The 12804-nt window shown below is 41.1% G+C and overlaps 1 pseudogene; it reads right to left on the bottom strand.

Annotated features, from left to right (window-relative positions):
• Positions 1 to 11666: 11666 nt before the first annotated feature.
• On the bottom strand, positions 11667 to 11785 carry LOC122800545 (annotated as a pseudogene).
• Positions 11786 to 12804: the final 1019 nt, after the last annotated feature.

Here is a 12804-nt window from a genome sequence, read left to right on the forward strand (position 1 = left end):
CTGGCCAATCAGCGTGCACGTTTTGGGGGGGTCATGGTATAATAAAAATCTTGTTGTACTAGGTTCTGAATTATGTCAGTTGGCTGTAGGACAACAGCTAAATTTTATTACATTTTTCCTCATGTAATACAAATGGCCGAATGCACTCATGAATGGCACAATAAAGATTGTTGTTAGAACTAGGAAAAAAAATTGCATTTTTGTTTAGCAAAGAATCCAGGTGAAAGAATGCAGAAAAAGGGATATTGTCATTGGAAGGATAATGGAGACCTTGCATGAGTAGTTTTATAATCTACAGACCTGATCTGTCACCTCCTTTTATGGAAAGTATACTCGTCTGATTGGTTCATGCACTTTATTAAGTTATACATGCTATCATACATGTAGAAAATGGCCTCTTCAAGGTTAACCACATAGATTGGCAGTTAAGCAATTTTGTGAGTACAGAAGGATTCAGACTTGTCCTACAGAAAATCTATAAAAGCTACAAAAAATATTCCATTTTGGAGAACTGCCACATTCAGATTTAGAGCCAAGTTCTCTGATGATTTAAAGTTTTCCAACAGCAGCTACAGAAGGGTTGATATAAAACAGTCAGGTTTCTCCTTTCTGTATGAATTAAGCAAAGAACTTCATATACTAAGTAGAAGCTTTACTTCTTTGAACTACTTTGATTTTAAACAGCTTTTCTGTCCTCTGAGGTGGAATAAAGTATTTTATTCTGAGGTTCCCTAATGAGAAAGAATTTTATGTAGCTTTGTTAGAAAATTTGCTTTAATCTGTGATAAATTTGTTTTGAACTAAAATACTGCATCTCTCCGTGCCTTGATTTAATGAAACTTCTAAGTACTATCTTAACAGGTTTAGTACTGTGGAACAAAAGCTACCGTGCACTTACACAGAGCAGAGGCATGGAAGTCAGATAGCTGTATGATCTCTTTAGAGACTAATGGACACAAATCGGCTAAAGCAACCATTAGTTAGATTGGACTTGCAATGCCTAAAGTAATGGTTTATGAAGGTCTCATGTCTGTTAGTGGACATCTTATCAGCAAAGAGGCAAGTGACCTTTTCTAATGTTTTTATAAATAAAAAGTTATCTAGCAAACATACTGGCTGAGCTGTAAGGGCTATTAAAACATTTGGAATTTCAGTTTGGAATCATTGACATTTCTCATGATATAAACTTAGTCACCATAATTATAGAACAGACTGATAGACTGCATAATATACTCTCATTCTAACCATGTCTGCCTCTGATTCTCAACAACCTCACAACTATTCCAGTTTATGCTCCATCTTCTATAAATGTCTCAGCTCACAGCCAGAATGACAAATGTAAAAGGGAGGAGTAAAAATGATTGACATGTACTAGTGCAAACTGACTGAAATCTTCTGGAGGTATACTAAGAAATCAGTATTCATATCACCTCAGATTATATCAAATATATCCAGTAGCACAATATGAGGAAGCTGTTTACTGCTTTATAATTGGTAGAACTGAGTGATCTAAGTAGTAATTATTCTATCTGTTAGATCTGCAGTGGAAGAGACCTCAGGCTGGACGTGGCGACTAAAACACTTGAGAAATATACAAAGTGCTTCTTATTCATTAAGCTTTTACTCACAAGTCCCACACCCCTCCTATTCACATAAATCACCCTCATACAAATAATGGGGGGGGGGGGGGCAAAGGCCAAAAAATAGGGATACCTTTTTAATATTGCTCTTACAAACTTAGAAAGTTGATAGAATAACAGATGTTGCATTAGCTTCTATCTATCTGAAGGATATGAAGTCTGAAATACAGATGTGTGACATTATTTTCTGACTTTATTTCTCAATGATTTGTCATTGATTTTCCAGAAAACCACAATTATATGAGTAAAAATCTGCGAAAATCTGGGCAGTTGAGAGGTACATTGCTTCTACTTCTTACGGGAATACTTAACATACTTGGAGTCTGACATTTCCACCCCACTGTGTGTGTGTGTGTGTGTGTGTGTGTTGTGCATATACCATTAACACACACACACACACACACACACACACACACACACACACGCATTCATGCATGCGTGCACACACACACACACACGCACACACACACACACACACACACACACACACACACACACACACACACACACACACACACACACACACACACATTTTGTGATTTGATTTATATACAAACACACAGACACTCCTGGGGAAGGCTGGCTTATGTTTACTAGATTTCCCCTTCTGCCCAGACTATAAGGTAGTACCAGCTGCCACCAACCACTACTTATCAGCCACTATAAGGCCCTTCCCAAAGAGTGACCAATTCTACTGTGTAATGTTACTGTTATCCAAATTGTAAGTGTGACCAAGACTAAGGCTATTTAGCAGTGGCCTATACAGTGTCACCAAATACAAATGCAAGTACGCTAAGACCTTAAATATCTCTAAACAAACCAGCCACAATTCAAAGGTTTAAATATACATTTAATAATAAATAATAAAAGAACAAGACAATTCTCAGTAACTCAATACAGTGACAACAGAGTTCAGAATCACAGGAAATATGTTAAAACAACATTGCAGGACAGTCTCACATAAATACAGAAAACAGCTAAACTAATCTTACTAAATTCCTATCTGTCTCTAAGATAAATCACTGTAATCTAAGTCTTACTTACAGAGCAACATGCAGGCAGAAGTGCTGGGTGAATGTTTCTAGGTACAAAGACAAATATAAAATGCACAGACTCACTCTCTGAGATAGTTCTTAAATTACTATGAAACATTACTCCTGGGTTATCTCAGATTACATATTTTTTTTTCTCCTCTGCCTTCAGTTCCCAGGCTAACAGAAACTTAAACATTTAGCACCTCTATATCAAAAATACTTATCTCTCAGAAGTTTGCCTAGAACCGGAAGTCATAAAACAGTTAAACACTCTTACATTTGAAACCTGTAATTATTTCTGTTTCCAGATAATAGAAATAACTCCTATCTGTAGAGATTCTGTCTCCTAGTTGAGATAAACACCATCATAAAACTCTTTGCTTTTCTTGAGGGTTTGCAAGTTAACTCTGTATGTTCCAGCCTTTCCCATCAAAACATACATTTGCATAGGCATATAGACATATACTTTATACACATTTCTGCTCTTTTCCAGCAGGGTACACTGTGGTTACATTTTTGAAGCTCAATACAGAACATATAGTTCAACATATACTTCTACACCAGTAGTTTAATATACACATAACATATAGTTGTCTTACATTTGTTAGAAAAGCATACAAATCATATTACTATTCACAAATGGCAGAATTATATACAAAATTCCAGCTAGGTGGGGTGGCAGCCTTGACAACCCCCCCCCCCACGAAAACTCAAGCTAGTCTTTCAAGTGACCCTTGAGAAACGTTGCTGGAGAGGGTTGAGCCTACCTGGGAATACCTTACCCCATTCTCTTTCTTGAGAGCCCAAATACGCTGGCATTGCTAACCCCACTGCAGTGCTGCACTGTCATATCATATGGTTGCAACCCTAAGCTCCACCTTAGTAACTTGGCATTTTGCTGGCTGGCTTGTTGTAACCAACTTAGGGGATTGTGGTCTGTAACTACAGTGAATTTCCTTCCATACAGATAAGGCTGAAGTTTCTGCAGTGCCCACACTATGGCTAGACATTCCTTTTCTACAGTTGCATAGCATTCCTTCTTGGGGTGGAGGCTATGACTGAGATAACTACTGTGTGCTCTTCTCCCTCTGAAGAAATCTGGGTAAGTACAGCCCCTACCCCATGGTTTGAAGCATCCACCTGCACAACAAATTGTTTGCTGTAATCTAGACTGGCTAACATAGGGGGGTCCTACCAAAGCTTCTTTAAGCTTCTGGAATGCCTGCTCACATTGTGGGGTCCACACTACCTTATCTGGCCTGTTTTCCTTGTCAGATCTGTGAGGGGAGCAGCTATGGTACTATAATTGGGGATGAACTTTCGGTAGTACCCTGCTGTCTCTAAAAATGCCCTCACCTGCTTTTTGGTAACAGGTGCAGGCTATGCTTGAATGGCTTCCACTTTGGCCAGTTTTGGCCTGATTTTACCACTTCCCACTCTGTCCCAGGTAGCGGACCTCTGCCATACCTACCTGGCATTTGCTGGGCTTAATGGTCAACCCTGACCTCAGTTGTCTGCCCAGCACCTCCCTGACATGCTGAAGGTGCTCTTGCTAAGAATTAATGCAGAAGACAATATAGTCTAGTTAATCAAGGGAAAAATCTCCTGCTTCTGCTCAGGTATGGTCTACCAGCCTATGGAAAGTTACTAGGACATTTTTCATCCCAAAGGGCATCTTTGTGAACTCATACAAGCCAAACGGAGTCACAAAGGATGACCTCTCTCTAGCACTGGGAGTCATGGGCACCTGCCAGTAACCCTTAGTAAGAGCAGTGGTAGTAAGATACTTAGCCACACCCAGCTGCTCTAGGGCTTCATCTCTCCTAGGCATGGGGTAAGCATCTGACTCTGTGTGACTATTTAATTTCCTATACTCCACACAGAACCTGGTGCTGCCATCCTTCTTTGCTACCAGCACCACTGGGGAGGCTCAGGGACTGCTGGACTCCTGAATTACCCCTAGTTCCAACATTTACTGTGTCTCCTCCCTCAGAGTCTATTTGACTCTCTCAGGCACCCTATAATGGGCCTGCTTAATAGGTCTTTGGGGTCCTGTGTCCACATGTGCTGCACCAGGTGGGTGCACCCTGGTTTCCCAGTGAACATGTCCCCAAACTCCTGTAACACTGCTCAGATTTCACAAACCTCAGTAGGGGATAGCTGCTGGGACATTGCAACCCCATCTGCTAAGGTGTCAGTCTGAGCCTCACTGAGGAGATCGGTCACCAGATCCCCCTCAGACTCCTCCTGCAATCCACTGCAAATACTCAGCACAAGGGCCTCCCTATCATGGTAAGGTTTCATCATGTTAACATGGTACAATTTGTGCCCCTGCCTCCTGCCTAGCAGTTCTATCATGTAGTTAACATCACTGACCTTCCTTATCACCTTGAAGGGTCCCACCCAAGCTGCCTGCAGCTTGTTGTGTCTGACAGGAATGAGAACCATTACCTGCTGTCCTACAGCATACTCTCTAGCTCAAGCATTCCTGTCATACCAAACCTTTTTCTGCTGTTGGACTTCTGCCAGGTTCTCCTGGGCCAAGCCCATGTTTTCCCTGAGCCTTGTCCTGAGGTTTAGGACATATGCCAAAACAGACTTTTGTGGGATTCACACTCAGCCTCCCACTCATCTCAAATTAAATTTAGAGGTCCCCTCATCTTATGGCCGTACAACAACTCAAAGGGTGAAAAACCTGTGGATTCCCAGGAAACTTCTCTCTAAGCAAACAACAGATGGGGCAAATATTTGTCCCAATCCCTCTTAAACTGGTCTGCAAATGCCTGTAGTTTCATATTGAATGTAGAGTTTAACCTGTCAACATGACCATTAATCTGAGGATGGTAGGGGTGGTCTTTAGGTGCTTCACTTGACAGTATTTCCACAGACAAGTCAGCAGATCTGACATGAAATTGGCAGCTCTGTCAGTCAATATTTCTTTTGGGAAACCTACCCTGCTGAAAATCTCTAACAAAGCATTTGTCTCCTTTTATGCCTCAATGGAGGACAGAGCCACTGCCTCAGGGTATCTGGTAGCATAATCTACTACCATTAGGATATACTTTTTCCCTGTGAAACTTGGGGTACTCAGAGGCCCCACAATATCCATAGCTACCCTCTGAAGTGGCTCCTCAATCACACGCAAAGGCATCAAAGGAGCTTTCACCTTATCTCCTGCCTTGACTACCTTTTGGCATTGCACATAGGTCCTGCAGTACCCTGTTAAATCTCTGGAAATCCCAGGCCAATAGAAGTTCTGCATAATATGTCTCTTTGTACATTTTATGCCCATATGACCTGCAAAGGGAATATCATGGGCTATGGCTAGAAGTGCCAGATGGTAGGTTCTGGGCACTACCAACTGCTGTATTCTCTCACCCTCTAGCCCTCCCTCAGAAGTACGCTCTCTATACAGTAAACCTTTGTCCCAGTATACAGATTCCCCCTTCACTTGAGAATTAGGTGCCTCACTAGCTACTTCCCTCAGGCCTTGTAATGTAGGGTCTGACAGCTGAGCCTGTCTCAGCTCTCTCTTAGGAACCCTTCCCAGATACCCTTCCATAGGAAGTCTGGTATCCTCTGACAGCAGTGTCTCAATGTCAGCCTGGGTACTACTACTCACCTCTGCCCTTGCAGTCACTCTGTCCAAGAGAACATCAATACCCACAAGCAGCTGTGTCTCACTTTCAGTTTCACCACTACAGGGTAGCTCCCTCCTTTAAGTAACCACCTCACCAGTCCTGGCTGCAAGTGTGCAGTCTGACTGGGTCTCCCCCAGGCTACCAGACCCACATGCTTATCTCCAAGCCTGACCACGAGTAAATGCATGAACACATGCTACTGCATTTTCAAAATCATTCCCTATCAGGACATCTGCAGGGATATCCTCAAACACACCTACTTGCTTGATTCCTTTTCCACCCTCCCTGCCAAGGTGAACCCTAGTCAAATGTATTTGGAATGGGGTCCCTCGTAAAGCTCTGACTGGAGTAGACTGCCCAAGCAAGTAGTGCTCCTCTGTAACCATTACAGGCTTCATAATGGTTAGGTCAGAGGCTGTGTTTCTCTTAGCCATGGTCTCTTTCCCATTCGCTAAGATAGGATTTAACCTTTTGTGGTAGTTTGGTCCCTTGTTGTCTCAAGACAATCTACCATTGGCATTTTGTCATTCCCACTTACTGACTCTCCCACCTTTTGTTCCCCACCTTGCCTCCATGGATATCTATATGCACCATGGCCCCACTGGTTGTATTTAAAACATTTAACCCTAGGTCCTGGATGTGTACCTGGACAGTGGCTGCCCCTACTACTGGTAGACTCTGTTTGGGCAGTCTGGGTTGCCCACCATTGGTTTCCTTAGACCCATGAGCAGTATTGGGTGTCCCTTCCTATGCAGTGATGCCTTGCTTGCTAGGTATAGGTCTAACGTCTTCCTCTACTCATCTGCAGTAGAGTATTGTCTAACAGCCTACCAGATTCTCATGTCCTCAGGCAAAGTGCTGAGGGCTTGTTCCCTCAGCAAAAGGTTTGCCAGCCCTTCCAAAGTGGTGACGTGACATCCACTCACTCACTATGAAAATAAGTGCTTAACTGAGCAATATATTCACACGCACTTTCATCTGCCTTGCATCTATGCTCACAAAACTTTTTCATATAAACTTCAGGTGTTAACTTAAAAAATTCTAGCAAACAATTCTTTACAACATTATAATTTAAGCAGTCATTATCAGACAGTTTGGAAAGAATACTTACAGCTTTACGATGGAGTAAGGGGTCAGGAACCATACCCAGAGCCCTTGATCAACAGTATACTGTTTACATAGCCTCTCAAACATATGAATGAAACTATTAAAATTATCCCCCTCTGTAAATTGTGGAAGAAATTTACTGACCTTTGTTGCTTTTGGGGCTCAATTACTCCCTTCCCCATTACCTCCATGACTCTGGCAAAGAGTCAGCATTTCCTTTTCAAGTTGCCTCTGCCTCACCTTCTCATCAGCTTCCAGGCATAGCAGTTTCTCCTTTTCCTCCATCTCTAGATGCCTCAGTCTCACTGTTGCCTTTATTTCCAAATGCTTGGTCTCTAGCTCAAGTCTCTTTAACTCCAGATGGATTTTTAAGTCCTCTGTGGAAAGGTTGAGCTGTCCATTTTCTGAGAGTTGTACATCCCCACGACCCATCTAATTGTCCTCCTGGTTGCTGTTCTCTGATGCAGCTGTGACTAAAGCTGCAATAATGTCTGCTTTAGTCAGGGTGGCATGCACCAGTCCTTTAGACTGGCACATCTCAGCCAACTGGCTCTGCTGACAGGCTTGCCTGCTCTCCCTGGCTAAGCTAACCAAAAAAAAAAATAAATAAATAAAACAATTGTGATATGAGTTATGAATGTTCACTACATGGCTGATTAAGAGTACAAGCACCTTCAGTGATCACTGTACACAAGCTACAGGAATTCAATATCCACACCACTACAAGCCAATTAATATGTAATGTGACTGTCCCACCACTGCCACCAATTAATATGTGATGCCCATGCACTGGCCCAGTAATCAAGGATCCTCAATCCTCACCACTAACACCAGTGAAGGATGTGCACATTGGGAGGGTGACAAGTACACACACAGTAAAGTACAATTTCCCTTAAGAGCACACAGAGATCACAGTCAGAATGGGGCTGGTTTCTCCCTCGCTCTATAGATCCCCAGTAAGACTCCCCACTGGCACAGCTACAGGGTTGAGATCTCAGCTGAGTGATCAAGCCTAAACCTCCAGCAACCTCTCTGTCAAACCAGTGCTTCATGTTCCTGCCAAAGTAGCTGACACACACACACTTTGAGATTTGATTTATATACAAACACACAGACACTCCTGGGGAAAGCTGGCACAGATTTACTTGCTATGCCCCCTTCTGCCCAGACTATAAGGTAGTACCAGCTGCCACCAACCACTACTTATCAGCTACTATAAGGCCCTTCCCAAAGGGTGACCAATCCTACTGTGTAATGTTACTGTTATCCAAATGGTAAGTGTGACCAAGACTAAGGCTATTTAGGAGTGGCCTATACAGTCTCACCAAATACATATGCAAGTACTCTAAGAGCTTAAATATCTCTAAACAAACCAGCCACAATTAAAAGGTTTAAATAAGCATTTAATAATAAATAAAAGAACAAGACAATACTCAGCAACTCAATACAGTGACAACAGAGTTAAGAATCACAGGAAATATTTTAAAACAACATTGCAGGACAGTCTCACATAAATACAGAAAACATCTGAACTAATCTTACTAAATTCCTATCTGTTTCTAAGAGAAATCACTGTAATCTAAGTTTTACTTACAGAGCAACACACAGGCAGAAGTGCAGGGTGAATATTTCTAGGTCCAAAGACAAATACAAAATGCACAGACTCACTCTCTGAGATAGTTTTTAAATTACTATCAAACATTACTGCAGGATTATCTCAGATTACATCATTCTTTGTCACCTCTGCCTTCAGTTCCCAGGCTAACAGAAACTTAAAAATTTAGCATCACTGTGTCCAAAAATATTTATCTCTCAGAAGTTTGCCTAGAACTGGAAGTCTTAAAACAGTTAAACACTTTTACATTTGAAATCTGTAATTATTTCTGTTTCCAGACAATAGAAACAACTTCTATCTGTAGAGATTCTGTCTCCTAGCTGAGATAAACACCATCGTAAAACTCTTTGCTTTTCTTGAGAATTTGCAAGTTAACTCTGTATGTTCCAGCCTTTACCAACAAAACATACATTTGCATAGGCATATAGTTCATATACATTTCTTCTCTTTTCCAGCAGGGTACACTGTTGTTATGTTCTTGAAGCTCAGTACAGAACATACAGTTTAACACACACTTCTTCACCAGTAGTTTAATATACACATAACATATAGTTGTCTTACATTTCTAAGATAAGCATAAAAATCATATTATTATTCACAAATGACATAGAATTATTTACAAAATTCCAGCTAGCTCGGCTGGCAGCCTTCACAGCAACATCACAGAAAGTAGATTACAATGGTTCATCAGAAACATCTGCATACAGTTTAACATCTGTAGTCTTTCTTGTAGCTGAATACTGGCTTATTGAAGACTTAATTACAGTCTCTGACAATTCCTTATTGCATGCACTTAGCTGGTCCTCTGCTACAGGTACTTGCTCCTGTAGCTACAGCAGATGTTTTCGATTTTGTCTATGTAGCTGCATGTTATCTTTGTGTAAAAAGAAAGATTTCAGATGTAAGTGTTGAGCAATCACACTTCTTGGATCTGTGACCTTTTTCTCAGAAGACTGAGGAGGTTCTATGCTCCTCTGTAACAAAACTGTTACTGCATCAGTTGTTCCCTATGAAGAAGCTCTGCTGCTGACAATTTGCTTCCTGGCACTAATAGTGAAAATGTTACAAGAAGCTTTACTCTCAGCCTTCTCCCCATCAAAATCTGAGGCAGTGAGAGTCTATGCCTTTAGATTCATAGATTGTTACTAGGCTAATGACCCATGGGGCCTTTCTAAGCCTAGCTATGTTTTCCCAAAAGAATAAGGATGTCCTGTATCCAAATACAACACTGAGGACCAGGCATTTATAAGCTACCTCTGTCTATAAGAGACATGGTTGCCAGGCCCAGTGTAAGTTTCCTATTCCCCATCCACTGGTCTAGGTTGCACTTAAACTAGGTAATAGATGAACTTAGCTTTTACATGGATGGGAAGCCTGTTCCATAGGAGGGGCAAGTCTTTGAGATACATATCTCTCTCCATCATATTCTGCTTAAGTCATAGACAAAAGTCAGTTCTCTAGACCTTGTGTTTCAGGTACTGTTTGACTTATGAACATCCATGAGATTCATAAGTGTGGGGTTTGTGGATGCCTTGTAAGCCAGACATAGATCACCCCTCAGCAATCTATGGGAGAATGAGTAGAGGGAAAGGGCTTTAAGGCACTCTGCATAAGGCTGGTTTGTTATGCCTTGTTTTCTGAGGTTGCTCTAGTTGCTGTGTATGCCTGGTGAGGTACATACCAAAGGGAGCATTGTACTCTATGATTGGTTTGATACAGGCAGAGTACGGTAGGATAATGACCTCTTCGGACCTAGATGCCAAGCTCTTACTTATAAATTGACAATAAAAAAGTGAACCAGCACAGAGGTAAATCCAGTGACTCACGAACTGTATTCAATAAAAAATAAGAAATCACTGGAAACCAGGGTGGAGTAAATGCACTTTAAAATTCTTTTAATATCCTGAAGTAAATTACAGGTATGCTTTTAATGTCCACAAGTACCTGCTATTTACTTGTGGACATTAAAAGTGTAGCTGAAATTTACTTGTGGATATTACAAGAAATTTAAAGTGCATTTACTCCACCCTGGTTTCCAGTGATTTCTTATGTCTTATTACTTACTTATAAATTGCACAACATAAAATAATTTCCTCACCATTGTGGCCATGTGGTGGTCAAAAGTAAGGCTACAGGCTACATGTGTACCCAGATTCCTGACCACTGGGTTGACTCTTAGGAGTGTATTATAAACATGCTAATTAGCCAGGATGGTTGACTTCCCAAAGGGTACAATAATACTTTTCTTAGCATTGAGTTTAAGACCATGGCTTTTGGCAACATTTGTTAGTCAGAGATAAATCTTCTTGAAGAATGCTAGTGTCTGCAGGATAGTTAATAATAACCACCAGGTTGCAATCATCTGCAAACTTCATCAGCCATAAACCTTCAGCATTTGTTTCCATTTCAGAGAAACAGATGGTAGAAAAGAGCGGGTCCAGCACCGACCCCTGGGGGACTCTACTAGTGACTGACCTCTTGGTGGAGGTGGCATCCCCTATTTTGACCTCCTGGCTTCTATCAGTGAGCCAGTTGGCTATCTAGTAGGTGATAAAAGGGTTTACACCTAAATGCCTTTAATGCCTGAATGGGGTATTGTATCAAAAGCCTTGGCCAGGTCCAGGTAAGCTGTGAACAGCACCTAGTATTCCCAGGTGGTCTGCCATCCAAGTACTAACCAGGCCTGGCCCTGCTTACCTTTTGAGATCAGATAAGATCAGGCACATTCAGGGTCGTATGGACAAAATCACATTTCTTAAGAATATTTTTTACAATTTGAAACATATGCTCAACCTATCCATTTGATTGTAGCTAATTTATATTTGAAGTTCAAGGATTTGGAAAAATATTTGAATTACTGTGATATGACCTGAGAAGTATTGTCTGATATGACTTGTTGAGGTATATTATTCCTACAAAAAATGATTTGAGTAATTTAATCACAGAAGTAGCTGTGATCTCACTCCCACCATGAGGAACATAACCAAACAGGCCACCAGTAAGCGCAAAGCCAAACACCTACAATCTAAACAATTCTTCTTTCTTCACTCCCCTGAATATTTCTGGTAGGAAGTCAACAAATTAATGGGAAGTGTCTCCCTGAGAATTATCCAGTCTAGGGTATATACACTGATCATCTGGTAATCTTATACCTTCTCTCTTCCTTTCAGAATTCTCAAGCTTTCCCACATTCTCACCTGCCCACAGTGCAGCCACAAAATAAAGACAGCCTAACCACCCCTTATTTCACTCCACCATTTTACTTCTCAAAAATTATATCTAACCAAATTGTAATCCTACTTGAATATTTTCATATGGACTCACTATCCAGACCTGACAATACCTGCCTTTGGTTCTCTTACCACTGCAGAAACTTCATCACCACCCCTCTTAAGCGCATTAACAACCTTTGCTTCACTATGAATACCTTGTCAAATATTTGGAAATCACCTTTTGTCAGACCACTACCAAAAGAAACCAAGCTCTCTTCTTGTATCACTTCTGTCTTATTTCAATTCTACCCAATCTTGGTAAAATTCTTGAAAAAAAATCATTTGTATCCAACTTACCACTTACAAAAATACCACTTGCTCTCCATTGACTGGTATAGAGTCTAGGCTGATAGGAACATAACTGCTCTATGGACCCTGTATATACCTCTCAACCTGCACACATTGAAAATTGGAACAAAGGCCTTTGAAAAATAGAAATTCCAGTTAAAAAGCAGGGCATCCAATTAGCATAACATTTGAATACCAAATAACATG

Source organism: Protopterus annectens, chromosome 4.part0 (assembly GCF_019279795.1).
Source record: "Protopterus annectens isolate FY-2018-M chromosome 4.part0, PAN1.0, whole genome shotgun sequence".
Lineage (NCBI taxonomy): Eukaryota > Metazoa > Chordata > Ceratodontiformes > Protopteridae > Protopterus > Protopterus annectens.